This window comes from Odontesthes bonariensis, chromosome 11 (genome assembly GCF_027942865.1).
Source record: "Odontesthes bonariensis isolate fOdoBon6 chromosome 11, fOdoBon6.hap1, whole genome shotgun sequence".
Taxonomy (NCBI): Eukaryota; Metazoa; Chordata; class Actinopteri; order Atheriniformes; family Atherinopsidae; genus Odontesthes; species Odontesthes bonariensis.
The window spans coordinates 28,200,880-28,223,264 of NC_134516.1; the positions used below are offsets into that span (position 1 = coordinate 28,200,880).

Genomic DNA, 22,385 nt, shown 5'->3' on the forward strand with positions numbered 1-22,385 from the left:
ACTAGTCCCTGTTTGACTTTTTGGAACTTGTCCTTTCTCAGGACAAAGTTAAATGTATGAGGATCAAAGCCAACAATGGCCTGGGACATCTCAGCAGATCCAGGATCAGCAACATGGAGACTGAGAGCCAAACAGAAACAGAGGTGTCTGCCAACCAATCAGCAGCAGCCCAAGCTGGTTAACTTCCTGGTGTCTGTGTGGCACACGGTGATGGTCAGATGTTACATGCAGGCCGCAGAGAGAAGAGAAAAAAGCTTACAGCACCTGGTATTCCCAAGCGGTCTCCCATCCAAGTACTAACAAGGCCCGACCCTGCTTGGCTTCCGAGATCGGACGAGATCGGGCGTGTTCAGGGCGGTGTGGCCGTAAGCCACAGTCCCTGTGACAAATATATGTTATATAGGTGCTGGAACCATACGTTTCCCCTATTTTTACCAGAGAGCTGGCTTTAGAGGCTGCTGTTGAGCCTGAACGTTGACTTCCCTGATGTGATTGTTCTCTGCAGCTGAAAATGGGACTCTCAGATAACTTAGTGTCTGTCAAGCTCCTCTGTTCCCTGTGTGTAGTTTTGTGTCCGTTGTCATATAGAGAAACCAGGGAAGCTCAATCCCACGACATGCTCATAAACTGCGTCTTCTCTAAACAGTATAGTTCTATTTTACAAGTCGGAATACAATAACAGATTCTGTTTCAGAATCTATAAAGAGCTGGTTTGTGATTCCATTGCTGGCTTACGGCCACACCACCCTGAACAAGCCTGATCTCGTCAGATCTCAGAAGCCAAGCAGAGTCGGGCCTGGTTAGTACTTGGATGGGAGACAGCCTGGGAATACCAGGTGCTGTAAGCCTTTTGGCTTCTCCAGGCGCATGCAGTTTGGCTACGTCAAATGCAAAACTAGTCCCTGTTTAACTTTTTGGAACTTGTCCTTTCTGAGGACAAAGTTAAATGTATGAGGATCAAAGCCAACAATGGCCTGGGACATCTCAGCAGATCCAGGATCAGCAACATGGAGACTGAGAGCCAAACAGAAACAGAGGTGTCTGCCAACCAATCAGCAGCAGCCCAAGCTGGTTAACTTCCTGGTGTCTGTGTCTGTGTTGAAGTAAATGGAACTGTAACTTTGTAACAATTGCAAAGAAAATGTCGCTGTTGATAAAAATTATGTGATTAACATGGATTTGTCAGACGGAAGTTAATCATGAGTCGTGTTGTTTTGACAGCTGCACCGTCACTGTGAATAAGAGAGCATGAGAGTGTTATAAATAGTAGCTGATGGTGTGTATACTGTTGTGTTGACCTCCCTCAGGGGTTAGGTGTCTTTAAGAAAGTGAATCTGATGCAACATTTCCTCAGCTATGTTCAGGGAATATAGTCCATTACACAAACACTTTTACATATTGATTATATAAACCACCCCAGTCAGAACATCATTTGAGACGTCTACCCTGTGAGGGACAGCTGTGGTTTAAGCTGTGGGAGTTAGAGGCTGCTGGAAGCTCTAACAGTCAACCAGCCACAGAGGATGAAGCTCTGATCACTTTTTTCATCTCATTGCTTTACAACTTCACCGCTTGACTAGGCTCATGGATTATCTATGTACAATACATCTTCACTGTAAAATCCAATAGCTGCCCTGACATTTGTTAACTTTACTAGGTTAATTACAATATGCACTTATGACTGATATTTATGAAGTAACAGTTAGTTGCATGGTGAAAAAGGCAAAAAACTTAGTGTTTAGAGTGAAGATGACTTTATTTAGAGTGAAGCTCACTCAACAATATGTAGGAACACAGTCTCACTCCCACTGCGCATTCAAAGAAGAAGAAGTGTGCATGCGCAGTAGTAACGTTCAGTCTCTCCCGCTCAGCAACGTATATTATGTCTATGTCAGCAACGCAGCAGTCCAGCACACAGGCCGGGGCACTGAGGGGAGCCTGCTGAGTCCACTTTTTCAGTTTTTTAAAAATTCGTTTGAAAAAGAATAAATAAGGTAAGTTATCAAGCAAGTATGTTTCTTAATATGTTTTAATTACTGCTCCGACTGTTAGCGTTCATGAGCTAACGTTAGTGTTAGTTAGCTAGCTAACGAACCAAACAGGCATAACGTTAGCCTGTTCAGGCCATGGTTAAGGTGAGTTTGGGCGGTTTCCCACCATAGTCCTGTGATTATCTTAAAACCTTTTAACAGTTCCAAAGTCTAATTACTTTGAAAGTCTCACATTTGAAATGTTGTAGCATGAGTTTTCCGTTTTCCCCAAATTGACAACGATGGCATTTTGGCCTGACTTTCAAATTTGCAACGTGTAATTTACAGTTTTCAGTTAAGGTAGCATGAATGTGTTTGATGCAAAGAGGAGGATACATTAGGTTCACAATGCACTGGCGCTGTCTTTCTTTGGGGAAATGGGGAAGACTGGTGCAGTAGCATAGATGCTTTCGCATCCTATGATCAGACATCCCAAGTCTCCCGGAAGTTCTGGGAGTCTCCCTGATATTGATAGTTAATCACGGATGCCCGCGAGTCGGATAAAATATCCCGGATTTTAGACTATGCTAGGGAGTGTTTTTTTTTTTTTTTTCAATGCGAGTGAGAGCGTGCAGGCAATACAATAACTCGTGCACCATGCGCGTTTGGACTGCGCAGGCACGAGAGAGAGAGGGGTGTGGGGAGAGGTGTGAAACCTGTGTGTATCTGTCCAAAGCGATGCTCTGTTCAACCAGCGCTCAGGGCGACTGCTGGTCAGAGGGCGCGCTGATTGGTTTAGTCAGCAAAATAAGCCAATAACGTTCGGTGTGGGAGGGCTTCCATTTACTCTCTGACAGTTACCTAAGTTACCACTCAAAACTGTGCATCCTGCCAAATGGCAGAGGGTGAATCCTTGAGTAAAAAACGAAAATATAAGACTCATTTTACAGCAGAATATACTAAAGTGTATCCATGTCTGGTGAAGGTGAAGAATGATGACACCGTGCGAGGTGCACTGTATGCAGCAGTTACTTCAGTATTGCCCACGGCGGACTTAATGACTGTAAAACATGTGGAGGTAGGCTAAGTTGAACGCGCCATCATCTGCATTTTATTTCTGTAGGTTAAATGCTGTTATAAAATAAAACAAAACGTATCAAAGACTTATTTAAAGTATCAAACACATTTAGTTACTAAATTTGTAGGCCTATATCTAACTAGCCAGCTACAATATCTAACTATCTATATCCAGCCTTTCTAAGCCTTTAAAAAAAATCCCAAATTTAATATAGGGCCGGGGGGGGGGGGCAAACAGAATGGCACACCGGTGTAGCCATTTACTGCAGGTGGGATGGACTAAATAGCCCAGTTACCTCCTCATCTCTCCTAATTTAGAGAAAATTAAATTTGGTATGAAGTTCCAAATTGAAGATGTGTTCACTGCACGAAAAGAGGGATTTGTGTCACTGTGGACGGCAGTGAACTTCCGCAAATTTGCCTAATTTTCGGACGCACCTGGGCGCTTGCAGGCAGACAAACTTTAAGTTTGTGGAGTGAGAAAATCGTCAGAAACTAACCCGACTCTCGGCGGGCTCACAGCGGGGTGCTAAGGGCTCAGCGATTAGCACCCCGCTGTGAGAGTGCCTGGACCTCTCACTGGCCTCGCTGGTATTGGACGAAAAAGGCACGTGATTACATAAAAAAGCTCCTGTAAAGCTGACCGCCCATTGGCCAATTAGGTTAATATATGCATACTTTATATGGGCATATCATTCAGCAATTATGATTAATAATTGTGATCATGATTACTAATATTCCTGGGATGTTTGTGTACTTCATATATTCACGTCATTCTTATAAGCTGCACTATGAATAGGCTAATGCAGGCATGAATGACGTGAATCTATTGAGAATGAAAAAGGAAACTTTTTTTTTTTAAAGCGCTTTCATTGCCACACCACACAATGTACATAGCTTACATTGTAATAAGAACCATGTTGATAATAAAGAATTGAAAACTATATACTCACACTGCTGTAGCCTACGATATACACAATAAGCCTAAACGCCGCCGTTTGGAATCCGCATTCTTCGCATTCCTCCGGTCCCTGCAGGGTCTGCAGGAGTTGTCAGACGTCCTCATCCTGGATCAGAAGCTGGCTTCTGGGAGCTGTTGGAATAACCAATAAATCAAAACATAGTCTATCCATGCACAGCATATTGACAACTTGTCTATAAAGTAACAAAAGTCATATTGACAGCGTATATGTTCTTACTCTCTTTCACTCTTCTGTGGTGAGACTGGGAGTATTTCGGGTTGGCTTCAAGATGCGCCTGTAGCACAGCACACAGGTCCGTCACGCAGCTAAAAACAAACAAACAAGAGGAATGAATAAAATGACCAGTGCTTAAAAGTATCAGTGCCAGCCGTGGTAAAAGTCAGCGCCCTCACCCTCGATAGTGTCCCCGTCTGCCTCTCTGAAGTTCGGACTGTTTGACACCGCCTCCTTCAAGCGACTCGTTACATCCATATTGTGAGGTGACAGTAGCCTGTAAAAACAACAGGCCTATGGTTAATAAAAAAAAACTGCATTAACGTAACATCGGGTCCAACTCAACTAGATATTGGGAGAACATTCACTTATTCTTACCCTTGACCTGGATTATAATGCCACGGTGAGTTATGCAGGCGGCGAACTGCTGCCTATAAAATGAAAACACGAAATTAATTTTTTTTAAATAAAGCAACTCACACTGGTTTTCACGTGATGGACACAATTAAGTTGAGTTTAGCGTAAAGCCACAGTCAATAACCTACTCTTACCGCGGTTTTCGGATTCTGTATCCGCCTTCTCTTGCGCTCTTCAACTTCTCTGGAATGTAACTTCAGTCCGTTCTCGACGGCCATCTTGCCTCCAACCTAGCGAATCTCTGGTCGATTCCCTCCAGAACCCTCTCCACGATCGTATCCACAGTGCTGGCCACCATATGAGACATTCCGGTCATAGCATTCAACAGGACTTTCATTTTATCTGCCTGTAAGCAAGTGAGTAAGTAAGTTTAATATACAGCACATTTAAAATCAGCGAGAACTGTCCCAAGTGCTGTACAGTGTCAACAAGACTAAAATTAATCAATCAAAAGGTCATGTGCAAGTAGAAAAAAACACACAAACCTGTAGACCCGCAGAGAGTTGCTGGGGAGTTGAAAGCAAGTCGTCTTCCAGCCATTGTATTTCGCAAACCAGGACAGTTTTTACAGCACGGGACCTCAGTGATTTCTGTCTGCCTTTCTGCCGCCAGATCTGCTCCTTAAACTTTTTGTTTACACTGCACGACACAATGTTTCTCATACGTGATTGAACGAGAGCTTATGCGAGCCGTTAAGCTCCACCAATCATATGCGTATACGTCATTACACGGAATACTCGCGAGACAACCTCCCGTCCTTTTGCTATTTAATGTTGTCTGACCACAGCTGGCAATTTGCACTGTTTTGACACAAAAATGGACTCTGCAAGGACAAAGAAAAGACCTCGGCGATATTGTGACCATTGTGACACCGAATTAAGCCATACACAATAAAACACTGAGCGCACTACTGCACATTATGTATACAGGCCAGATTTCTATATTTTTATTTCTATATTTCTATTTTATTTAAGAAACCTTTTAGAATATTGCTGTTGCATGCTTATTTTATCTTTATCTTATCTTTATTATTATACATTTGGACATCCAGTGCGGGCAACAAAGAAAAGAATTTCATTGTTCAGGGAAACACGTTTCTAACTGCACACATGACAATAAACCTTTGAAACCTTGAATCCTTGAATTTTGCCCACAAAAAGCGGTTACAAAAGAGGTGTTTGGGAGAAAAAAAAACAGATATGCATCACCTGTCACCAGCAGACAGCGTGCACCTCTTCTTTTTCAAGACAACACAGCAACAAACGTGGCTGGAGTTGGAGGTGATGGTGAACGTGTAGAAACAGGCCTGCCCACCCCCCACCTCACCCCACCCCACCCCACTTGAAAATGACTGTGGCAGCTCCTGACCTGATCACTGGCATTTACATATTAAAGGCTCTCCTAAGTAGGGGAGGGGAGGGGGGCATGGGGGAGCAGTTGCCAGGTCAATTTGCGACAATTTGGGCCAAGTTTTCACTTTTACCACCGCAAATGCAGGGGCTCAACGTATGCGGACATGTAAGGGGCCACATACATCCACAAATCCCTCTTTTCATGCAGTGGTTCTTGATAAATTGTTTAAGCTAATTTATTTTGAAAGTATTATTTAAAGTGTAAAAGTCTAAAAAGCTAAGGCCACCATTATCGTATCAGTTCATTATTACAGATTTTTTTTAACATAGTGGTTTTTGTTCCTCCATATAAAGTTTAATGAATTTTTAATTTGCCGTTGTCGCTTTCTCTTTTGCCGTTGTGATTGGCACTTCAGGGCCACCGTAGCACCTCCTCACCCAAGCAAGCGAGCAAGTGCAGCGCACCGAGTTCAGGGCAACATGTTTTTCTGTGTGTTTCTTATACGAGTAACTGAGTGAGTTTACTATGTGTGTGAGGGATGTTTCCATCAGCTGAGACGTTGGGAGAGAGCAAACAGTTGACACCAGAGATGTTGGAACTGTTCTGTTTGGGGTGGCAGGGTTTTTGTTGGGAGGGGCGGCGGAAGCACGCACACTTATCAATGATTGAGGATTTGATTTGAAGTTATTTTATAATAACATGCAGTTACTCCTTGATTTAATTGAGTTACATCAACATTTAATTTCCCTCTGGGATAAATAAAGTATTTTTGAATTTGAATTGAATTATAAGAGAAATAGAATATATGAACACGGCATCTTTATTGTTCAGTAAATAAAAATTTGATAACCAAATCAAGCCATTTAAGGAACATAGCAGCATAAAACACACCACAAATGAAAAAAGAAAAGTCTGCGCTCATGACTCAGGGCTTTCATACATTTCCAAAAGTGGACCTTCTCTCAGTTGACCTACTAATGAAAATTCTAAGCAGGGTCGAGACATGGCTTTCATCCATAAGGTCACTGTGAGCGTTCATAATGGCCAAATGTGTGGCGTCCACTATTCCGGCACGTCAAGCCGTATCCAACGCATTCAGTTCATTTTCAATGAAATCCGGCCGATCGTTGTCGCCGTGCTCGCAAAGCATGCTGGGATTCCGGCACGGCGAGCGGCGGACCTGCGGCACGTCAAAAAGTTGGGCTCGGCCTGACTTTATGCAAATTTGCCACGGCAGACGGAGTGCGTTATCCAATGACAGTAGTTCATGTGTTCTCCTGTGTCGCAGCAGCAGCAGCAGCACAGCAGCTCTCCTCGCTCGCAGATCTGGATCCATGGTGCAATATGAAATAATGTTCCATTGCTGACGATTTATACACATTAATTTCCCTCCAAAACTCAAATTTTTAGAGGGAGAAATTTCGGTTGCTTAAAATCACAAGTTATTTACTTTCCCCCGGAGCCATTTCACACGCCCCTCTGTACCACTGCAGTAGCAACACGGCGAGACTAGGCATCCAATCCGGCGAGTTACGTTGACGTGCCGGAATAGTGGACGCCTAGCCTAGTCTCTCCTGCGTCATGGTGTTGCGCAGCCAGGTTTTCAGGCTGAGAAAGAGCGCTCGGATGCCGCCACAGATATGGGCGGGGCCAGAGAAAGCCTAATGAGCTTCTCCACCTCTGACAGCATGGAGCGGGGTTGGTGCTGCAAGGTTTGCAGGATGGACCCCTACACACATCCCTCAGTATGTCCAGCTCAAGGCTTAGCCGCTCTCGTGGAAAGGGGGTCAGTTCCGGGGAACCCACATCCACTCGTTTCCCCTGAACTGCCTGCTCTCGCCCTGCAGCTCCGCGGAGTCCCTCCTGATCAAAACGCCGCTCCACCTCTGAGCGCACCAGGTCCAGGGCCTCAAACACTTCTCTCTTCCACAGGCTTTGATGTTCTGCAATATTAGATATAACATCAAATAAACAACTTCTCTAACCGACCAATACTGTCCATATGGGCTACCTGTTTAAGCTGGATCAAACTTATATTTTCCCATTTAAGTTCAAAATCCTATTATGAATATGGTTTGTTATTTCTGTCATTATTTCTGTCCATATTCTTTTTTTCCTTTAGTTGTCTCATGAAAGTTGCATGAGTGTATGTTCTTAGTCAGTTGATAGGCTAGTGCATACCGTTGTTTGTGTATTATGAATGATTCATCACAGGTTACAGGTACATTAATGTTTAATAAATAGGCCTACATGGATGTACAGTATTGTTGAACTTGTTCGGTTTTTAATGTCATAATCTATGGATAGTGTCAGGTTCAAATACCTAGAAATTCATAAAGATAGAGAGAGAGACGTCAAGGATTTTTACTCCTGAGGAGAGCTGGTGAGGAGACGGCTCCTTACAATCTCCTAACCACTCTGAAGCTTCTCCATCACGCCTCCTCCATTTTATTCGGAAATGGGTGTGTACAAAAAGCTCTCAAAAGAAGGGAAGGGGGATTCAGTTTCAGGCCGGACCAGACCACATTCCTAACAGTGGAATTTACCACCTTCACACAAATAAGCAAGGCACAACTTTGCTCAAAACTCTTAGAAGAAAACAGAGTATATATGGGATAACTATCATCAAATGTATTTACAACTCAACAGATAGATACTTTAAAAGCGTCTGTCAGCAATAAGCTTTATGGAAAGTGTTGTCAGGCCCAGGAACTCAGGACACAGATGCAGGGAGAAGGTTTTCCAATAACAAGCTTTATTGAAAAGCAGAGGATCAATTCTCCCAGAGAGAAGAAAATACAGGCTATGGAATTATCTAAATATACTTCTCCCAAAAATGGAAGAAGTATAACTATAAAAATGATCAAAATAATACTCGCTCCACTATAAGGAGGAAAAACAAAAAGACTATCAAAAGTTATAAGTAACGCTAAATCACCCCCACTACAGAGGAAAGACTGAGAAGACTATGGTTAGTAATCAACTGAAAAACAGTCCTGCAAAGCAGAGGCACTAGGCTATGAAAAACATTTAAGAAAACAAAGAATCACTCCACTCGGAGGAAACAAAAGAGCTATGAAACATATACTATGGTTTAACCAATCTGTGATATAAAAATGACCAAAACCAAAAACTCTCTCAGAGAAACAGAACAAAGCACGAAGGTTGCTTGGAACAAGGCTGTGACCAGACTTGGGAAGGCCGGAGTGAACGCACGTAGATACTGACGAATACGACCCACTGGCACAAGACAAGGGGGGGCGCAGACTCTTATACACTGGGTTAACAGGGAACAGGTGGAAACATTCATCCCACAATCAGACCGAGACACACGAGGAAGGGCAAGTGACCTGAAACGAGTTAGAAACTCATTTATCACCAGCTCTATCAGCATGGAGAGAATCCCCTTTTCTCCCAAAAGATCCCCGGTGCTGCTCCTGAGCTGTTTCTGTAAGTTTATCACACCAGCTGGTGAAATGATATGAGTCCCTCTACAGTTGTTGGAGATATCAGCTGAGATTCAAACTAAAAGACACATTTTGTGTCTGAAACTGAGAGACTGTTCAGGTGGGACTGAAAGCAGATTCAGAGGGTTGTGATGTATGTGTTTCCACCCAAATGATCTGATAACTGTCAGAGATGCAGCAGTGCTATGAAATCCACTTTAGAAGCTGCAGTTATTGGACACAATGAAAGCTGAGCATCTCTGTGGCTCAGAGGAAAACTGAGCAGCAAATGTTGTCAGTCTAAAGCTGAAATACTAAAGAATACTGCTCCTTATGTGGAACACACCAAACTCCAGAGAAGCTGGAAGCACCACTGCGACTGAACTTGTGACATCATCACAGTTTACGCAACTTCCTCCAACATCTATGTCTCTTGAGGCCTTTACAAAATATATTTCTGCCACTGATTTTTCTGATGAAGTGCTTTGTTTTATTGCCACTTAAATGAAGCAAACAATGCCCTTGTTGTTTAAACTGCACCAGCGTTGATTTATCTCTGTAATGTCTTGTGTTCTGTTCTGGGTGTTCATTCATTACAGATTGTCCAAATAGTGAAATCTAAGTGAAAAGAAGCCCTAATATAAAGCAGAACTATTCATGATAAATGCTCTTAACCTCTTGTAGTTTCAGTGAATGTGATCAACACTCTGCAGCTGGTGTATTTAAGGTGATTTCTATAGTTTATATAGAATTATTCTATAGTTTATATAACTTACAAATGAGGATATAACGATGCAGCTAACAGCAAAGCTAACAATAAGCTACATAGAAGGAAAAGCATCAGCCAGGCTCTGTCAGAGGTGACAGTGTAGAAACAGAGTGCAGGCATAGAGGGAAGTACAGGTTAAGTAGGAGATTACATTTCTACACCTGAACAGGGACTTGAACCCTGGACCCTCAGATTAAAAGTCTGATGCTCTACCAACTGAGCTATCCAGGCCCTATGAGAGTGTGTCTGAGTGACAGCTGACATCTGAAACACTTCCTGAGTCCAAAGCTGTGACGCTGTTTTCTGAACAAACGCCTGGTTGATGTGAACTTGTGTTGCAGCCACTGAGCATAAAGAAGAAGGCCTTCATGGAGGGAAACAGGGAGTTAAGGAGGAGTGTGAAGAAAAAAGGAAGAGAGCAAGTCGGTGGGAAACTCTCTGCAGCAGAACAGTGTGAGGGATGTGTGGTCAGGAATGGAAAAGCTCACAGGCTTTGGGATAATGTGGGATCAGACAGATGGAAGAGTTCAGACAAACTCAGCATGCTGCTGCCTCCTGCTACAGACCTCACATCCTCCATGTACCAACAGCTTCCCTGTCACACCTCAGCACCAAGGGAGTAACTTTGATTTTGACATTGGTGGGGACATAAAAGTGCAGTTTTTCGTTTTTTTTTGCATTACCAATCATAAGTTAATGGCATGCAGATGCTATATGTTAACGAGCCATCCTAATGTTTAGGGAGTTGGTCTTTAAATCACAGGGTTGCAGGCTCAAATCCCACGATTAGGCTACCTCTGTTTACACCTGGAGTGACCTTGAGCAAAACAACTAACCCAACAATTCTCCAGAGACTGTAACCAATAATGTGTTCTTATAAGTCGCTTTGGATAAAAAAAGTCAGCTAAGTGTTATGTAATATAACTCATATAATGCAGGGTATCTGCACATTTTTTAATCAACAAATTTAATGACTTTTAAGACCTTTTTAAGACCTCTAAGAATAAAAATTAAGACCATTACCACGGCAAAAATATATATAAAAACTACACTCTAGGCTGTTCGGTGTTGAAAAAAAGTCCAGTGTGAAATGTGTGCCTCAGTGATACTGAATCGGTGTGTCAAAACGATCGCATAAGATTTGAACACACAAGGGAACACCACACACTACAGGACAATCGTGCCCAATTGTCACACCTCTGCGAAGGAGTGTGTTTTCGCTGCCATTTGTCCGTCTGTTTGTCTGAGGCTCTGAGCAAAATAAATCCATAATTGAACCTAATTTTTTAGTTATGTCTACTGTGCTTTTACAACTAGCAAAACGATTTTACTACCCAAGTTAACTTAAACCAGAACTTTGGACAACTCACGTGAAGCACAGACTGGTTTATGCAATAGTCAGCTGTTCATATATGGACAGTGACTTTGCAGCATAAACCACACGACAAAATCAAATTTCGGGATTAATAAAGTATCTCCAATCTAATCAAATAAATAAAAACGAGCACAGACCGCTCATACAGTCAATGGCACGTAACCTACCCATAGAAAAAATACACACTCACACACACATCATACAACGTGACTGTCGACTGCTAACAACCATGATCAGTAACCTACACAAACCCAGACACATAATGGCTCGGCGGCCAGCAATCGGATAAACCAACGAAGTGAATCAATCCTGTGAAAGAATGAAAACAAGTGAATGAAACCTGCACTCACCCATTATGAAGTTAACTCTGCCAGCCCCTCCATACTCTTGCCCCTGCTCAGCCAACTCCTTGACGTCGGGTATGGTTGGTAACGTTACGGCGGCTAGCATTAGCAACGAGGCTGCTAGGCATGCTAAATCGGTAAGCATTAGGCTACTGAAGAAAGCTAGTCTTTTTAGCTACGTTATATTATCATCTTTCTTCTCGGCTATAAGTTAACCTTTGTTTACGTCCACTGGCCCTAACCTGACGCTAGCTGTCAAATCACCGGAAGTTTTCACCGGAAGTACTGGAGCACACACAAAACGTCAGCAGTCGCCATTATTGTGCACAGAGCAATAGAAAATCGTCTCTCCAGACATATCTTTCTTTCATTTCGCCCAGAAGAAATTTAATGCCACTCTTCGAAAATTGGCGAAATTTAAGACAGTTTAAGACCTTAAAAAAAGTATTTTTTATTTAAGACTTTTTAATGCTTTTTAAGGATCCGTGGAGACCCTGAGTAGGGGGCTGAATATTGTTAGGGACGTGACCCTAGCGTCCCTACCCAAAATTACGCCCTTGCTCAGCACATCTACATGAAACTATCACATCTATAGGAAAATAAACTATCGCCTCACCTGAATACAAACAAAAGAGATGATTGTGGATTTTAGGAGGAGCAGCAGTCAGCTGAACAGCGTCTCCATCCTCGGTGAAGAGGTGGTTGAGGATTACAGATACCTGAGGGTTCACCTGGACAGCAGACTGGACTGGAAATGCAACACTGAGGCCGTCTACAAGATGGGACATTCAGTAAACTATTCCTATAACTGTATGTATGCTAACTGAGTTGGCATGGGTTGGTGCACTGAACACATGTTACAGAGTTTAACATTTCTGCATCTTTCAGTAAAAACAGGAAAGAATGAGTGTATATTTCCAGCCAAATTTCCCATAAAGCTGCTCTCATCCACATATTTTTCTGTTTCTTCTGTCAGACGGCTAAACTGAAAATCAGCCCATTAAGACTACGTGTCAACTCGTGGTCACTTAAAGCATGTCCAGACTGTCGCTCTGCTCTAATAAAATCCTGATTTTGTAACCGCAGCCTCATGTGAGAAAATCCCCCTTCAGGTGACTTAAAGACAACATGTTGGCAGCGATTTCAGCTGCACTTACATGCAGCGTGATGTCCCACAGAGAAAGTTAGAGGCAGCAGAATGTCATGAAGGTTTCCTACACAGTCTATCCCGTGCATGTACGCTGGGACAACATGGTGGTCCAGTTAAATGGACGAGTACACCTGGAACTGAAGCTGGACTTACCTGTGCATGCAAGCGTTCTGAATGTCCTGATCAAGATAAAAATATGTAACATACAGAACAAAAAGCATCCATCTCCAGCTGAAAACATGAAACCTGCAGACTACACATAAAATGTTCCACTGGGGACACCGACCCAAGTTGGTTATTAGGAGGAAATTTCATAAATATCCTCAAAACCAGTTTTCCTCAGTGTGCAGACTTCAGCTTTTTGCTTTAAGTTTTGTACAAAGAAAATAGACTCAAATGTAACCTCTCTTCAGTGCATATTCAGAACTTATTTAAATCTCTTCCAGAAAAACTCTTGTTTTGATCGTTTTCTTTAAAATAAAGATCTTTAAAAAGCTAATTGACCATGTGCTCTGTTTTACATAAAACATCAGTTATAGAGGTACTTTACTCAACTCATCTTCTTTTCAGAACGCACCCACGACAGCACACACCTGAAGGTTCCACTGAGGCGAACGTGATAACCACTACACTACGGAAACTGAAGCCATACCTGATCACTAGTGTTCCGGAAGCCAAAGAACAAGGTAAGTTTTCCCAAATTTTGTTAATAGCGGAAAGAGATTGTGGAGTCGCAACAAATTGAGTCAGAAGTGGGATTGTAACACACTCCTCTGGGAGAGCATGGATAAATAGAAGCATCGTAAATGAACATGCAAGAGGAAACCAAAAAACATTCAACTAGCAACACAGAGGTGTGACGTCACATACCACAGATCCTCTCAGCTGGAATCGTGCACTCTGGTGTCATTTCACAAGTGACTAGCCTACTCAACACATCTTCTTTCCAGAACACAACCATGACAGCACACACCTGAAGGTTCCACCGAGATTTGAACTCGGATCACTGGATTCAGAGTCCAGAGTGCTGACCTTTACACCATGGAACCCCTTCCACAGTCAATTTACGCTCTCAGTCATGCAAATGCTTGACAATGAAAGGGTTTTAGCGACGTGTTTTTTTGTCAATTTTTCAGTGATACTCTTACAGCTTGTATTCTCAGAATTGGCACGACAGTCAAGCAACACATTCTGTATCTTCTTCAATGGTCAAAGGTTAGAATCCGCCTGTCAAGCGGAGGAACAGGGTTCGATTCCTTGACCGAAGGTTGCCATTTTCGCTCAGCAGCTAGGGATTCGCCAAAGTCCGTTTCACACCATAGCATCAGAAAATCTTTTGAAAACCTGCAAAAATTGACTTTACATGTCAAGAATAGCAGATGAGGCTCCCCTCCTATCCATAATTATGAATATGTGTATGCTGCCATCATTAATGTGCAGTCATACATCTTCAAACAAATAAAGGAGGAGCAAGTAATGTTTCCGCCCAGGTTCGACCTGAGGACCTTTCGCGTGATAGGCGAACTTGATAACCACTACACTACGGAAACTGAAGCCATGCCTATTCACTAGTGTTCCGGAAGACAAGCAATGAGGTAAATTTTGTTGCAAACGGAAAGACATACTCTTCCAGCTTGTATTCTCAGATTTGCTCTGTATGAATGAATTGGATTCATTCTGAATTGAATGAATTGGATTATAATTACAATGAATTGAACTCCAATTGGCCTGAATTGGACTTTATTACTGAAGTGCCCTGAGATGACATTTGTTGTAATTGTAATAGTTTATTTTGGCAACATTTTAAACAAACTGACATTATTCTGTCTTGGGAAACACTGCTGGTGGAAAACATGATACTGGCTGCTGAAAAACTGGCAGAAGTGGACCTTCCAACGTGACAGTGACAGGAAGTAATCAGCTGAAGTCGTCCAGAGATTAACAGAGAACACAAATCAACATTCTGGAATCCGGACTTCACTTCCATCCAGAATCTGTGGTTGGAACCACAGACCAGAAGAGACAGAACAGAAGCCTTCACAAAGCTGTGATGTCATCACTGTAGTGACATCACAATCCATGTCATCTCTGATCTTGTTTGACATCACAAAGTTTCTACAGGCCAGACATTTTCACTGCTTTTTCACAGCTGGTCAGGAGTTTATCTGAAGAAACACGTCCAGTTTTTGAAGCAGATTTGAAAGTCACAGCAAACGGTTTTCACATCGCCTAAAAAACAATAATTAGTATCTAAAATAATCATTTTAACAAGCACTTAGAAACAACGCTTACTGTTTCCCTTCCTTAAGAACGGCTTCCTGACAGCCACCCTTCCATGGAGCCCATCTCTGATGAGGCTCGGGCCAACAGCCGATGGATCAGCTGAAGGTCCAGATGCATCTCTCAGCTCCTGTGTCAGGTCTTTGCTGGATTTTTTCCTCTTTCTTAAGGACATCACTTTCAGATATTGTTCATCTTCTGTAGATAGTTTTTTAGGTCTGACACTTCTTCTTTTGTCCTCCACTTGTCCAGTTTCCTCAGATGTTTTAAGGACACACTGCAGAGCAACACTGGAGCAGATTCTGGCAGGCGCTGACGCTCAGAACTGTGACAGCGACACAAAGGAGGCTCATTTAGAAACACCTCCTGGGACGTCTGAGGAGAGCCCATCTGCACCTGTTCAAAACGTGGCAAAGAAAGCCCTCAAAGTGTGCCCCGTTTGCTCTAAAGCATTTGATTGTGTCAGAACACTGAACAGACACATACAGTGCCACACGGACGATCGGCCCTATCACTGCATCCACTGCAACGAGCATTTTAAACACATGCACGGCTGAGAAGACACCAGATTTACGCCATTTGCCAGAAGAAGAGCCCCCGTTTCTTTTGGAGAAAAGAGTCAAGAGCAGAAGTGAGCGGCACCGACCACCAACAGGGGTCGTCGCTGAAGATACCCGTGTGGTGCTCAAACTGCGGCAAACACTTCCAGTACGCGTCCGCCCTGAAGGAGCACCAGGAGAACCTCGTGGAAATGAGGGACCTCATGAAATGTGACGACTGCGGGAAGGAATTCAAGAGCATGACGATGCTCAACGTGCACCAGAGGATTCACGAGCCGCTGTACTGAGTTACATTCATCAGCCGCTTCAGTCAGATGGCCAAACACCTTATTGAACCTCTGTTCTAGTTTTGATGAAGTCTCCATAAAGTTTATTTTTCTTCTTACATGCATTTTTTAATGCCTTTGTTATCCCAGGTTTCTCAGCATAACTATGCTTATGTGAACATAAACCTGTTGGACCGTGTTTATCACAGAGAGATAAATAACAGTTGAAGAATGAATTGTCTGCAGTGTTTACTTCATCTGTATGAAACTCATTCCACTCTTGTTTTAAAGCTCATTTCTGAAGCATTAATTGCTTTAACAGTCCTTACCCTTTCATATCTACGCTTTTCTGTTTTCTTCCTCTGTAGTTGATCATTAAATGTTGCAAATACAGCTAAATGATCACTTACATCACTTATTACCAAACCACTATTTATACCAGTGTCCAAGGAATGTGTAAAAATGTTGTCAGTTAATGTTGCACTATCTGTGGCTCCTCTGCTCGGCTTTGTGATCAGTGGATACAAGCCTCTACCGTATAACGCAGCCAAGAAATCACAAGTTTGTTTAGGAGTATGTACCTTTAAGAGGTCCATGCTGAAATCACCACAGATCACACGTGTTTTATTATCTGCTATAATTGTCTGTTCCAACGCTTCAGTCTTGTGCCTCTTGTTTAAAACTTAATAACAATTGCAGGCTTGGATTTGTTATCCTTTCATGCAAAAGTGCAGCAAGCTGATATCTGTTGATTTTCAAGATGAATGTCCTTACTTGCCTTGAAGTGAACCACTTGTTCATTTACATCCTCCACTCAACCTGATAGCCGTTAAATACTGTGTCTTCTGAGCTGGTTTGGTGGTTCAACAACAAAACAAATGTAATGAAGCTTTAAAACTGCAGTAAAAGAGATGGAATAAATGGAGATCTGACACATTACGAACTACAGGACAGTTAGGATTAGCTGTTGTTTGCATGGAGATAAAACAGGTTTTAAAGGTGTTGCAGCTAACATTCAGAAACACTTGGTGTAACTCCAGAGCACCAGAGCCCCGGACCAAAAGAGAAACTAATATAAACTTATTTATCTGAAGAACTTCAGCAGCTCGTAAGGCCCTTTATCTGGAGAGTGGGTGGCTCTGGTCTTATCTGGCTCTTTCCTAGAGGCCTTTTAGGCCAGAGGATGTGAGCTCTTAGGATTACCATGACCTGGATGAGTGAGAATCTTCATCAACATGCTGTGTGTGCTGATGCTAACTGTAAAGATGTGAAGCTCAGACAGGAGAGCTGCTTGTTGTATGAGGACACAGTGTGTGTCTTATATGGAGGTGGAAGCCTGGCTCAAATATAGAAATCATTTCTTTGTATGTTACTGATTTAAATGTGTCCTCTCAGTGGCTGTGAAGTACTGTCAGTAATACTGAGCGGGACTCTGCATTGATGGAGATGTGTCTCCCTCTGGTGGCGAATAGAGGAACTGCATGATGTCAGTTTGATGAAGCGTTCAACTAAAGGAGGAAGTGAAAGTCTTCCAGTGGTTCCTGCAGAATCCTGACTCACTGGATGGTTTCCTGCCATGAAAAAGCTCCGTCTGCAGAAGACGAGCAGAACGGAGCCAGCGGGCCTGATGCTGCAGATGTGCTGAACACCACAGATGCAATGGTTGGGACAAAGATGGTTGGAGAGAAGACACAGAGGAGTGAAGGCCAGCTGTAGAAAGAAAAGCACCTCCAGGTCTGCTGTCTGATGCTGATATCAGTGAAAATGGGCTTCTTCTTCTCCTGTCTGATGATGTGCTCAGTAATTTCAGTGATACATCCCTCAGGTTCAGGCTTGGTTGGTCTAGTGAACACCTTTACTTTCTCTCACAGCCTGCTGTGTTTTTCACTGACTGATTCCATCTGAATTATGAAGGCAAAACAGGAAACTATGAAAAGATGAGAAAAACATCTTTATTGGACTGATGTGTGTGTGTCCCGTTACTTTAGAAAGCCTGAACTTATAAAGGTTCCTATGGTGACCATGTGTTCTGATAGTGTTGTATGAGTTTTATAAACTCTGAGGTGTCAAACAGAAGCTGTGAACATTACAAGTGTCGCTGCTGCCTCCAGAACCACTTCCGCTACACCGGCTTCAGGAGCCAGTAGGAACTTTGTCCGTCTCTGACGTCATAAGTAATAACCAATGGGAGAGCAGCTGAGCATTTGGAACAAGTCCCGCCCCCTCACTGGCTGCTTCTGCCGGGGTGAAGCACAGAGATAAATCCTCGTTCCCTCTGTTAAAGACATCTTTATGCCCACTGAATACAGTTTGAGGAGAACTCTGAAATGTTTCTGTGGTAGACTGAGTGACTAAGTCTTGCAGTTGTGGTTTGCGCCTCTAGGGGGAGTTACCTTTATGTGTGGTGTTGCACTTATGGGAACAGAGAGAATAAGAGAGATCAAGTCACAGGTTTAACAGGTGTGCATCAGTTGTTGTGTGAGGTGGATGAATAAATGGCACGGAGCCAAAGAGAAACAACCCCAGTGTGATTATTGCTACCCGCCACCGCAGGATATCACATAATTGACGACGAGAATTTAAAGGATTTTCAAGTTCAGATGAGTCACGGAGGAACGAGCTCCAGGGAATCAGTATCCAGCAGTTCCAATTCTGAAGAGGAGAACGAAGTTTCCCCATCACCACGCCTGATTTCAACACCGCGACAAGTAAGAATGGCGGCGGTAATCGGCTCGGTAACTCCTTTTGATAACTCAACTCAGTCTTGGGAAGAGTATAGTGAAATGTTGGACTTTTTCTTCGAAGCTAATGAGATAACAGAGCCAGAAAAACGGAAGGCTGTACTGTTAAGAGGAGTTGGTGCTACTACGTATAGCTTGCTGAGGAATTTAGTCAGTCCTGAATTGCCAAAAGCAAAAACGTATGACTAGCTTACCGCTGAGCTCAAGAAGCACTTCAACCCCACACCGAGTGAAATAGTGCAACGATTTAAATTTAATTCACGCATACGGAAGAACAGCGAGTCAATATCTGAGTATGTGGCTGAATTGAGGAAATTAGCTCTGCATTGTGACTACAAGGATGCATTGTCTGAAATGTTAAGAGACAGATTGGTGTGTGGTGTGAATGATGACCGAATGCAACAGCGACTTTTATCTGAAACAAAACTAACGTTTGTTAAGGCTTTGGAATTATGCCAGGCTATGGAATCAGCATCCAAAGACGTGATGGAAATGCAAGGGAGGCTAGTCGAGGACACAGCACTGCATGGACATGCGGCGAAGACTCAAGTAGGTGTCCACAAAGTATTCACTGACAAAACTCCGCGCAAATTCTCTAGTTGTTATCGCTGCAAAGGCCAGCACAATGCTGCTGAATGCAAGTTTGCCACTGAGCTGTGTCATAATTGTGGCAAGCGAGGGCACATTAAGAAAGCTTGTAGATCGAAGGCGGGCAGTTCATATGTGCAAAAGGCAACGTTCAAGGGGCAAAAAGGCGAAAGTAAGGGCCCAGGAAAGGAACAGCGAGCGAATCAACTTAGAGGGGAGGGAGAAAGTGATACAGAGGATGCGAGTTTTCACACAATTTACAGCATGTCAGATGAGCCAACCAAGGTAGCGCCCATTACACGCACCATGAATGTCATTGGAATGGAAGTAACATTTGAAGTTGATACTGGCTGTGGAATAACCATAGTAGGCAAACAGCAATATGCACAACTGTGGAAGAAAACAGACACAGAAGAATTGAAGCCCTGCTCGCTAAAATTAAATACATACACAGGAGAGAAGTTAGCAGTGCTGGGCATCGCACAAGTGAAGGTGCAACATGAAAAAACAGAAAAGATCTTACCTGTAGTAGTAGTTGGAGGAGAAGGACCAAACCTACTAGGGCGAAGTTGGTTACAAGAGTTGGCCATGATGGATCAGTTAGTGAACAAGTTGAAATCGCAGCCCAAGTTGCAGCTCGAGGGGATCCTTGAAAGGCACGCTGAGGTGTTCAAAGAAGGGTTAGGACGGCTCAAGGGTGTCACGGCGAAGATTAATGTGGACAGGGAGGCCCAACCACGATTCTGTAAACCCCGACCGGTTCCCTATGCAGTAAAGCCACTGGTCGAAAGTGAGCTACAGAGGCTCCTGGACGACAAGATAATCGAGCCAGTGCAGGTTGCAGAGTGGCCGGCGCCCATAGTCCCAGTGCGAAAACGGGATGGCTCCATTAGAGTATGTGGGGATTATAAACTCACTGTCAATAGAGCTTCGCGGGTGGATCAGTATCCAATTCCCAAAATGGAGGACCTTTTCGCACAGCTGAACGGGGGACAGCACTTCACGAAATTAGACATGAGTCATGCCTACCAACAGATAGTCCTGGACGAAGAATCCAGAAAGTATGTAACCGTGAATACACACAAAGGCTTGTTTACCTACACACGCTTACCATTCGGAGTAGCTTCCAGTCCTGCGATATTCCAGAGAACCATGGAGGGCATCTTAGGAGGAATTCCGAATGTTGCAATTTATTTGGATGACATACTTTGTACAGGCCCAAATGAACAAGAACACCTGAAGACGCTGAAGGAAGTACTTCAAAGGTTGGAGAACAGCGGCCTGAGGTTGAAACGAAGCAAGTGTGAGTTCATGGGAAAAGAGGTGACGTTCCTAGGCCACAAGATCAACGCCAGTGGTCTACACCCTCTGACAGACAAAGTGGAAGCCATCGCGGAGGCGCCTGAGCCACAAAATGTGAATGAATTAAAAGCTTACCTTGGCTTGTTGAACTACTACCATAGGTTCATCCCAAAGCTCTCCACGCTGCTGGCACCGCTGCATACCCTGCTAAGGAAAGAAGAGAAATGGTCATGGGGTGTCCAGCAGCAGAAAGCATTTGATGAGTCGAAAGTGTTACTTCAGTCCTGTAGTGTGTTCGTACACTACGACTCAAACAAACCTCTCATCTTGGCGTGTGACGCATCACCCTACGGTGTGGGAGCCGTACTTTCTCATCGTATGGCGGATGGCTCGAAGAGACCCATAGGGTTTGTCTCAAGAACTCTCAGTGCAGCTGAGAAGAACTACTCCCAGTTGGACAAGGAAGGCCTTGCGGTAGTTTTCGGAGTGAGGAAGTTCCATAAATACCTGTATGGGAGGCAGTTTGCGATAGTGACTGATCACAAGCCACTAATTTCACTGTTCAGTGAAATGAGAGCCATACCCCAGATGACATCTCCGAGGATTCAAAGGTGGGCAGTCACGTTAGCAGCGTATGAGTACCCCATCATCTACAAGGCGGGCCGGGACCATACGAATGCTGACGCGCTGAGTAGGCTACCCTTGGAAGGGGGAAGAGAGAGCCCGCCTGAGGAGGAGGAGAGAGTGCTGTTGTTTGAGGACATCGGCGTGCCACTGGTGAACGCACAGAAAATTAAGAAGTGGACAGACAAAGACCCTGTGCTAGCGAGAGTGCGCGAATACATCTTGCGAGGCTGGCCAAAGATGCACAGTCCTGAGTTCATCCCATACGCCCGACGCCAGGATGAGCTCAGCACCCAGGAAGGATGTATCCTGTGGGGAGGGCGCGTTGTTGTTCCACCACCGGGACGCAATGCCTTACTGAAACAACTACACCAAGCACACCCCGGCATCACTCGAATGAAAGGTTTGGCAAGAAGTTACATGTGGTGGCCAAACATCGATGCAGAGGTGGAGGCGCTGGTGAAGGCGTGTGTGACATGCCAGGAGAACCGTAACAGTCTGCCAGTGGCCCCATTACATCCCTGGGAAGTTCCTGATAAACCATGGAGGAGAATCCACATCGATTATGCGGGTCCATGGATGGGAAGAATGTTCCTGATCATAGTGGATGCGTACTCGAAGTGGATCGACGCATATTCCGTGAGTAGCTCTACATCTGCAGTTACCATTGAATGTCTTAGAAAGAGTTTCAGTCAACATGGCATACCTGAAATCATAGTGTCAGATAATGGTACCTGTTTTACGAGTGAACAGTTCCAGGAGTTTGCTGAAAAGAATGGCATACGTCACATCACGACTGCGCCATACCATCCTTCTTCTAATGGATTAGCCGAGAGGGCCGTGCAGACGTTCAAGTCACTCATGAAGAAGATGGCAGGAGATTCTATGGAAACTAAAATGTCTCAGGCTTTGTTCAGCTATCGCATA

The 22,385-nt window shown here is 43.7% G+C and overlaps 5 non-coding genes across 5 annotated transcripts; 1 reads left to right on the forward strand and 4 right to left on the reverse strand.

Annotated features, from left to right (window-relative positions):
• Positions 1 to 252: 252 nt before the first annotated feature.
• Positions 253 to 371, reverse strand: LOC142393147 (5S ribosomal RNA). Its single transcript, XR_012771766.1, has one exon. It is a non-coding gene; the product is annotated as a 5S ribosomal RNA (ribosomal RNA).
• Positions 372 to 729: 358 nt separating this feature from the next.
• On the forward strand, positions 730 to 848 carry LOC142393545 (5S ribosomal RNA). Its single transcript, XR_012772141.1, has one exon. It is a non-coding gene; the product is annotated as a 5S ribosomal RNA (ribosomal RNA).
• Positions 849 to 10,386: 9,538 nt separating this feature from the next.
• Positions 10,387 to 10,459, reverse strand: trnak-uuu (transfer RNA lysine (anticodon UUU)). The gene has a single exon. It is a non-coding gene; the product is annotated as a tRNA-Lys (tRNA).
• Positions 10,460 to 14,074: 3,615 nt separating this feature from the next.
• On the reverse strand, positions 14,075 to 14,146 carry trnaq-cug (transfer RNA glutamine (anticodon CUG)). The gene has a single exon. It is a non-coding gene; the product is annotated as a tRNA-Gln (tRNA).
• A 428-nt stretch (positions 14,147 to 14,574) lies between these two features.
• On the reverse strand, positions 14,575 to 14,647 carry trnad-auc (transfer RNA aspartic acid (anticodon AUC)). The gene has a single exon. It is a non-coding gene; the product is annotated as a tRNA-Asp (tRNA).
• Between the last annotated feature and the right edge of the window lie 7,738 nt (positions 14,648 to 22,385).